This window comes from Pygoscelis adeliae, unplaced genomic scaffold (assembly GCF_000699105.1).
Source record: "Pygoscelis adeliae isolate BGI_AS28 unplaced genomic scaffold, ASM69910v1 Scaffold211, whole genome shotgun sequence".
NCBI classification, from domain to species: domain Eukaryota; kingdom Metazoa; phylum Chordata; class Aves; order Sphenisciformes; family Spheniscidae; genus Pygoscelis; species Pygoscelis adeliae.
In genome coordinates, this window is record NW_008824143.1 from 1,086,489 (window position 1) to 1,095,334 (window position 8,846).

Genomic DNA, 8,846 nt, shown 5'->3' on the forward strand with positions numbered 1-8,846 from the left:
CCCGTGATTAGGTCAGAGCGTTGTAAGGAGTATCTTGATATTTAGTTATTTTATAAACATGTTAAAATGTTGTCCCTTTTGATTCCCGCTGGCTTTCCTATTGAAGACTCTGATACCAATCTTGGACTGTTTCTCTCCATCTTTAAAGGAATATTCTAGTTTAAAGACCAAAAACTGGAAATACGATGCTCTTCCAGTCAGAGTAGTTGATCTTCTTTCTCTCCCATGGCACTTGCTTTCCCACTCGATGGTATCTCTCTCAGTCCAAATGTCTTACCTCAATGAACTTGCCTTGCAGCCTGTTCCACGCAGTCACTGCTTGCGGAACAAATGTGCTTCCTGGCATCTGTTTTTAGTCCTTGTTTAATGCCCATTTCATGCCCCGTTGTCATATTAGCTCTACGAATTGGACTGACGTTTTTACATCCCATTTCAGATTATTTTAGTTTGATTCTGTTTTAGACTGAAAGAAATTCGGATATACGGGATAAGTTTTAAAAAAGGTTAAAAAGCAGACTTTCAGAATGTAATGAGTATTTTGTTAAAAATCTAATTCAGTGCTAGCTACTACTTAAGTTGTGCTTAGGATAGCTATTCTGTATAAGTTGCAAAGTTTTTGTAATTTCATGATTCAGCTGAGCAGGAGATACTCATTGATAGTTGCTGGGTTTTTGTTTCCAAAATTTAGTTTTTCTATATGAAAATGTGTTTCAACTTCCGCAGTAACTGTGTTATAGTCTACTTCCCAGCTTTTTGTGAGTATATTTTGCACCTGTTACATGAGAGCTTATTGTTGCTAGCAGTGTTAATTTTCTCCAAATAAGCCAAGTTATGTAACAGAACAAACTGGTCTAACATAAAAATAGGGAAATTATGAATATAATTCAAGAAAATTCTCATTTACCTTTCTTTTGGTCTGTGTTAGGTGTCAACATTTTTAATTAGCCTCACTAGGCTTATGTGCTCTGATGAACATAGAGTTTTTTAAACAATCCAATTGTCTTGTTTTGCAGTATACAAATTCTGAAGTTTCTATGAAATATATTTTATCTTCTGTTCTTGCATCTACTTCACAACTTTTATGCTATTTCATTTCTTATAGCAATCTTTTATTTTTATTCCATAGAATATTAGCCTGGATTTTTTTCTGTTCCACTTGCAATCGGTTTAAAGGTTTCTGGCAATTTTTACCATAGTTAAACCTGTAAGTCTTGTTCTGTAATTAGTTAATTTTCCTGAAAAAAATTTCTGTTCAAATACTTCTGTAGAATTTGGTGAGACATGTCCTGTGCATTTGAAGGGAATGTAGTAGTTGTTCACTCTCAAATTATGTTCTTTGTAGTCATATTTCCATTTAATACTTCCAGAAAGAAGTGGAAATTTAGTACCTTTTTTCCTTTATTAAGACCTTTTTACTTCTGTTTCCTTTCTTATGATAGTGGGTTGTGAATTCAATTAAACTGTGTTGCCTGTGGCTTCAGTGACTAAAAACTTCTGATCTTTTCACATTGATGAACTCCTTCTAGAGTGGGATCAAATAAATGGCTCAAATCATGGCTCATATAAATTCAGTTCTGCAGGTACCTGCTTTGGTATGAGATTTTTAATTGATTAATTACTTTATTTAAGGTGTTTAGCTAACAAATACTTTCCTCCCCTTTCTCAAACTGACTTAGGGTCTTTTTTTATGTCGTGACATTCCTCCAAAGCCAGTTGATGTTATGTCAACATAGTCTGGGCTAGACTTGCCCTTTCAAAGCTAAATTCCACCATTTTTATTTCTGGTGATCATCTAAATTTCACAGTCCTCTTTCTTTATCTGCACTGTTTCCGTGTCTGTTCTTTCCAGTCTCTTCTTTCAACCTGTGATCCCTGCTCATCATTTTCATCCATTCTGTTCTATCACCTTCACTTTATCTCATACTGGTAGTAAATCTACTTTGGTTTCTGTTTAATGTGAGTCTTGCTGCGTTGTTGCTTAACCACTCTTTCCAGTTAACCTTAATTACGTGAAGCTTGGAAAATACCTAAACGCTGAGTAGCTTGGGAGTTAACATGGTCCAATAAGTGGGAGACCCCTTTGAAACTTATTCACAGATGCTCATTTAATTAGTGCTGGGGTTCCTGAGTCCTTCAGACTTCTCATTTCTTTTTGTTGTTGGGTCAAGAGGGGAGGGGTCATGTTTTCATATAACTTCAGCCAGTAAATGCTGTAGAAAGCGATGGTATCTAGAGCTGGTTTTTGCAACCCAGTAGGGCTGGAGGGTCAGAAGTTGTGTCTTAACTACATCACTGCGTAGGAAATGGTGGTTTTCTGGGTTCTGTGAGGTCCTTCCAGTCTTCTCCCTGTCCTGAGGTGTTCCTGCTTTGCACGTTCCCTGATGCGCCCTTCCCAGCTTCTTTCCTACGTAAGCTGCATCTCTCTCTGGAGTTAACTAAGCGTCCTAAACACGGTAACAGTATTTCACTGTCCTGATGCGCTGGACTATGGGATTGACCTTTTGCTCTGGTGTAACGCTCAGTAGAAGATAGCTTGCAGCAGTACTCATTGCTTAAAAAAAAAAAAAAAAAAGGGATATTACTATGTTTTGAAGTCATTTAAGTAACTTTTCTGATTTTTACTTAGTAATTAAAACAGTTTCATTAATAACAATTCTTTTAAACAAATTTTAAAATCCACAGATTGCAGCCTTTATCTAATTATCGGGAAGGCTCTGGATCATCTTCAGCAAGGTAAGAGTCAACTCTGGTATTTGCTGTCTTGCACACAACAGCTGTCTAGCAGATTCGAACGTCATAAATGATAAATGAATACTCAGCCTCCCTTGAATTGCATCCTATTATGTAGTTTTACTGTTGTACCTAGCTGATGCTTTCAAAATGCTATCTGGGCATAATATTCTATCCTCGCCTTGAGGGTTTTTATTTGTTTGCTTTTCTTATTATAGAACAACAACTGAGAATTCTTCTTCCCATGTACTTTTTTCATTTACTCCACTGTTTGTTTTGAATAATTTCACTGTTATTGTTCTGTTCTCTGTAAACCCTTGGCACAGAATTGGCCTAGGCAGAGAACGGGATTTGTTCTCATCCCTTTTGAAGTCCTAGTTCTGTGATTTTTTTTTTAATTTTTTTTTAAGGCCTTCTACTGCCTTTTTTTTTTTTTCCAAATCTTGACCACGTTCCCATCAGTCTCTGAAATATAACTTCTAAACACACTCTGTTGATACAGAACTGGAGAGAATTTGCAGCCAGCAGCAAAATAAAGCAATGCTGAAAATAGACTTTTTTCCCCTAGAGAAAGGGAGTTCCCTGACTTGACCAGCTACTAATTGGTACAAAGGTTTGTTTACACAGAGGAGCTATTCCTAATTAGTTCCCTATGTGGGTGCTCTACTTGAGAAATTAGTGTTACATTCTGATTTAATTTAATCTGCTTTTACAATGAATTGTTATAATTTGCAGTAAGGAACGTGTTTTTAGAAGAAAAAAAAAATCTGCACCGCACCGCCCCCAAGTTTCAAAAGATAATTCCTCTTTAGGCAGCGATCAAGCACTCTTATTATTTTGAAATTAAATGAATAAAATGAATAAAAATCCATCGATTAGAACCAGTTTTTAGTCATACCTTTATAAATATAGCTGCAGAAATACAACCATGCATTTTTCAAAGCCAAAACTTAATTCAGCTGATTTATGGACCTGATGACTTGACCTCTGTTTCTCCGTAGTTGTGAGGATAGTGAACCAGAATATTTGGGAAGAAGAGTGTTTGTGGAGTTCTATTAGCATCGTTGAGGTTATGATTGGAACGCAAGTTCACTTCCAAGCTTTTCTGTAGCGGATTTCTTTTTCTTAAGTTGCCTTCACCTTTGTTCTGGGAGCAAACTTGTGTTGCTGTAAGTTCTTTTATTTAGAGAGTTGAGAAAGTGACATAAGAGCCAGACCTTAAGAACAGCTGTCCCTAAAAATCCTTATGAAGGACCTGGTCCCCTTGTTTTTCTCTCAGCCTCCCCCCCCAAACACTTGCAGAATGAAATGATCACTGTTAGACATTTAAATTACATTCTTTTTGGTAATTTCAAAAGATTGGAAAATTCATTTCTGAACCTAGAACTCCTTTAACCAGACCTCTTTCAATGTAAATATTGTTTTAAATAAACATAGCCATTATAATAAATGGCTAAATATTTTCGAAATGTATTTGCATTTTCATTATTTCATTATTGTTTCTTTTAATTCTTAATATAATGAATACCAGTACCAGTGAACATTATTTTCCTTTGTCTGTACCAGTCTTGGCAACAGCTCATTATAAAATACAAATTAAATTGAATCTGTTCTGCAGAATTATATGGGATAGAAAATTCAGTTTAAGTACCTGATCATTTCAATCCGGCAGCATTTTTGAATGGTATTAAGTTAAAAGTTTTTGGAAGTTCCAAATTTCACTTTCGAAATAATAATTTCAGTTTTCCATGGATATAATCTGGTATATTTCCTTTTTAAGATAGAAAGTTTCATCTGAAAATTGAGAGAGGGAAAAGCACAGTGATCCCAAGTGTAATCTTGAATGTTTTTTGTGACAGACGGACATTGAATGTTTAGCATCACCTCTTTGGATTTTTGAATGTGAATTGGAGCCACTGTATTTCTAGGTAAGACATAACCAAGTGTTTGTGTTAAGTACCCTCTTTCTTTTATACATGAATTGTGAGAAAGCTAAAGAGTGCAATATGCTGGACTTTACTTTGTACAGACTGTTTATGTCTTTGTTGAATGAGTCCAATGTTATTTGAGATTTTAAATAATAACAGTTCAGTTGTCCTAAATTTTTATATTCCCTGAGAGAAACTGCATCAGCAACTCTGCATGGTCTATCTACGTATGGGATTTAATTTTATGATTGAGTATGTAGTTGTTTAATTAGCTTATTGCCATTCAAAGTGGTAGGTCAGTTCTGCCTGCCCCTTCTCTTGCATCAACACCTGTACTCATCTGGAATGTGCTGGTTTAGGGAATTTGCTACTGAAAATCTACAGGATTGCAAAGACTTCTTGGAGGATTAATTTTCTGTCTATTTAGACCTCTGCATCAGCTCACTGTGGACTCAAAAAAGTACTGGTGTCGATGCAAGGAAATCAGTGCCAGTACTTGGCAGCAACAAATTGTGGTATTGGCTTTAAACATCTCGCTTCTCTCTGCTCCAAGGAAAGGTTTGATACATGAGGAGGACTACGAAGGGGCTGTGAACAGCTGCAGACCTATATCTGAGGGGGAAGCAGAGGGGCAATGGAGAAGAGCTAGATGGTTTTGATCTGTAGATGTAATTACAATAGTATTTGTCACTGAAGATTACCTTCTTCCTCATAGTGAAATACTGGAGGTTGTGCCAATTTGGCTACTTGTGTTTACCACATAGGTTATAGGGAACAGAAGGGAGATCTCAGTGTCACACCTCACGCACGGCTGAGCTGTGGTCAGCATTGCACCGGAGCTCCAAGGCTACGAGTCACAGATGACGGTTCTGGTGGTTCTGACCCAAACACGCTGCTATTTGCCAGCCCTGTCTGGACTGCTGGGAAACGTGAAGCAGACGTGACGTTTGAGCTGGGCGGTTGCAGCATGTAACACTTAAAATCTGAAAGGGAATAATATCTTTACTGTGGGAAGTAAGGCCATGTGAGATAGTAGCTTTCATCTGGTGGTTTCTCAGAGAGATGGAAACCATCGAGCATGGAGAGGACTCTTTAAGCTAACCCTATGTTAGTAACAGTGAATGCTGTCATTAATTCAGCTGCCGTGAGAGGCATCCAACAAGTGATGCTATGGGCAAATGACCACAAAAACTTCAGTTTGTTGCAGGTAAAACCAAGCCCAACATGGCAGCGGCCTGCCTGGCTTTCTATCAAAGCAGGTTTGCGGTACCCAAGTGAACCCAGGGATCTCAGTGGCAGTCTTAAAGTAAAGGTGTTTGCTAATCATGTGGATGTTTGTTCAAAAGAAATAAAGCCAACTGCAGAGGAGTTTGAAAGGTGTAGAGATTCATTAATTTAAGGCCACAAAGGATTCTGGTGAATGTGGAACTGGTGTTGTTGAAAGCCAGCAATACTCCTGTTTGATTTCACTGGACGGGCGAACAAACCTAGGTCCAAGGGAGGAGGTGGGTGTGAGGGGTGGAAGGAAAGACTTATTAAGATTAAAGGCTATAATCATAGCTTTGACAATTTCTGCAGTGTAGGAAATTATTTTTCTCTACCTTGTAAACTAATGATGTGATACTTGTAAGGACTGTATACTTAACCAGTGAAGCTGCTTTGTCTATTTCATTTTTACATTTTATTTTCTCCCTTAAAAGGTCTTCCAGCCTTCTATTTTGTTACAGTTGTATAGAATTTAAAACAGGAATTATGTATATAATAACAAATTTTCTAAAAATAGCATTTAAATTAAAACTTAGGGCCTGTTCTACTTTTTAAGTGAAGAAAGATCTTTCTGAGCTGAAGAGGATGTCAAAAACGAGTGCTCTGCATAGGCTTATCCACCCTAGTGGGGGGGACCGAGATGAGCTGAAGGGAGATCTTAGAGACAGGACAAGTTGAGTGAAAGGAAGAATTAAAGGGAAAAATGATAGGAATGGAGCTGAACACTCTAACATGTCAGAAGAAACAGGAAGTGATGAGAAACAAGGAGTGTGAAATGAGGAAATAGAGATTTGCTAAATTATGGATTCTTTTAAAGTTAGTCTGCAGAAAGTTAATATTACTGCAGTGTAGTCCACTGCTTTTATTAATTCCATTGGTATGGAACTAATAAACTGGTAGGAACTACAACTGGTAGGAAAATTATTTAGTATTTTTTTTTACCTGATGAATTTTTAAAGTCCTAACTGTTTGCTATTAGAGACCTTTTACAGATGTTAAGACAAATTATTTTTTCAAAATGAAGCCCTTAAATATGCCTTTAATGACCTTAAAGATTGACTCTTTCAGAAGGCTATGACAAAATACAGACCGTAGAAGCACCTAAACAATTTTTTCTAAAAGAAAACATTCTGAAAATCCAATCTTAATATGACAACGACAAGCCAATAACAATTTCTAAATACTAATGCAGCAGAAGCAATTCTTTGTGCTCATAGCTGTGGGCTGTCTGAGCTGTGCTGAGAGTCTTACATGATAAGTTTTTTCATTTCTCTTAGTACAAAGAGAAAGATTGAATCTCTTAGGCTGTTTTTAAAATGACCAGTATCCCTTACAACTGTTTCAAACAGTATGACTTGAAATTTTGTTTTAATTCTCCAGAATTTGAATTTTCTTATCAGACTAAATATTTGTATAGCTGTTTGCAGAAATGGTTTTGTGTGTACATATGCATGTGTATGGTGATCTGTTAATGTTGTTTTCTAAATGACCTTAGGGGGCAGGAGAATGTGGGGTGGGAAGAGAGTAAACTAGTTTTCATTTTCAGTTTCCTGTTTTCTAAGAATACATAGGAAAGTTTCTTAATTAACTAATATCATAATAAACGTAAGTTGAAAGATGAACTGTGATGATATTATTCAGGTCTTCAGATGGTAAGTATATTCTTAAAATAGTAACTGGTTGACAAGAATTAGGCATCATTTTCTACCAAAACTAGTGTGAGCTGTTAAGGTGAAGATAGCAATGCAGGGAGAGCAACATCAAACATTTAACCTAATTCCGACAATTAAGTTGGATGCCTAGAGTATGTTTGGGAAGCTTCACTAACTGCATAAGGAGTCTGGATTGATGTTTAGGTGCCAGAATTAATATCTAAAGCTGGATCTCTGGAGTGAATTTGTACTTCACACGCAAATGTGTCCTTAGGTATCACCTCAGGCATGGTAACTTCTACTAACTTTTCAGCTACTATGATAAAATGAGGAGCAGTGTGGTCATAGAAATTCAGAATGCATTTTAGACATTTTTTAGAAAATAATTCAAAGTTCAGAAACAAAATGATAATGTTTCATGTATGTTACTGTGCAGTTTTTGAGAGATTGTTCTTTTTTATGGTCGCAGAATATCTTGTACAGGCGCGTTCTGTACCGTCGCAAGGAGTACCATGTAATGAAGTTTTTGACACGGATTGCTAGTTAATTCATTGCCAGGTGTTTTACAGATATAACGCATAAATGTGTTTCAGGGAGAAGTGTGAAGAAAGGTGCTGTGGTAACTGCAGTGTGTTGCCTTGCGTTGTTGGCCAGATGTGTTTTCCAAAGAAGTGGGCTCACTCTCAATCTGGAATTCAGCTTTAGGCCTGGTTTTGGTCCGTAGTGGTAGACTGTGACTTAGAGCCTAAAATCAAAATGCTTTTCCTGAATTTTGCATCCTCAAAGGAGGATGGTTTCCCAGCAGGTGTTAATGATGAGGTGTTTGATAATTTACAGCAGTGAAACTTCTTGAAGTTCTTGAAATTAAGGGTAGAATTTTTCAAAAGTAGCAAAAGACAGACTCTATTGACTTCTCCTGAAACAAAGGCTCTAATTTTTCACCAATAGCAAAAAGTAAGGCTTTGTATTATCTTTTTTTAATAAAAAACTCTTTCAAAGAGATTTTTCTGTCATAAAACAAATTGCAAACTTTTTTTTTAATGTTCACCTTCATTAACACAACTTGCTGACTTCCTTCCTCAGCTGCAGTTCTTCCTACACTCAGAGGTCAGAAAAGAGCAAGATCAACAAGCCACACATCTGGCTGTCTCTCTTTCCAACTGGAACAAAGAAACAATTTTTTTATGGCTTTTTGAGTTAATTGTAAACAATTTGGTTTTGGAGTCGCTGACTAGCAGCAAATGTTTGTCGTAGGCGGATGTAGGAAGAA

General features: G+C 36.8%; 1 protein-coding gene across 3 annotated transcripts in view; it reads left to right on the forward strand.

The window, feature by feature from the left end:
* FAM49A (family with sequence similarity 49, member A) overlaps positions 1-8,846 on the forward strand; it is a 55,213-nt gene that overhangs the window by 12,992 nt on the left and 33,375 nt on the right. For all 3 annotated transcript variants that reach the window (XM_009334350.1, XM_009334349.1, XM_009334351.1), the window contains exons 2-3: positions 2,683-2,733; positions 4,590-4,658. The gene's annotated coding sequence lies outside the window, so the exon portion shown is untranslated. The remainder of the gene's footprint in view (positions 1-2,682; positions 2,734-4,589; positions 4,659-8,846) is intronic.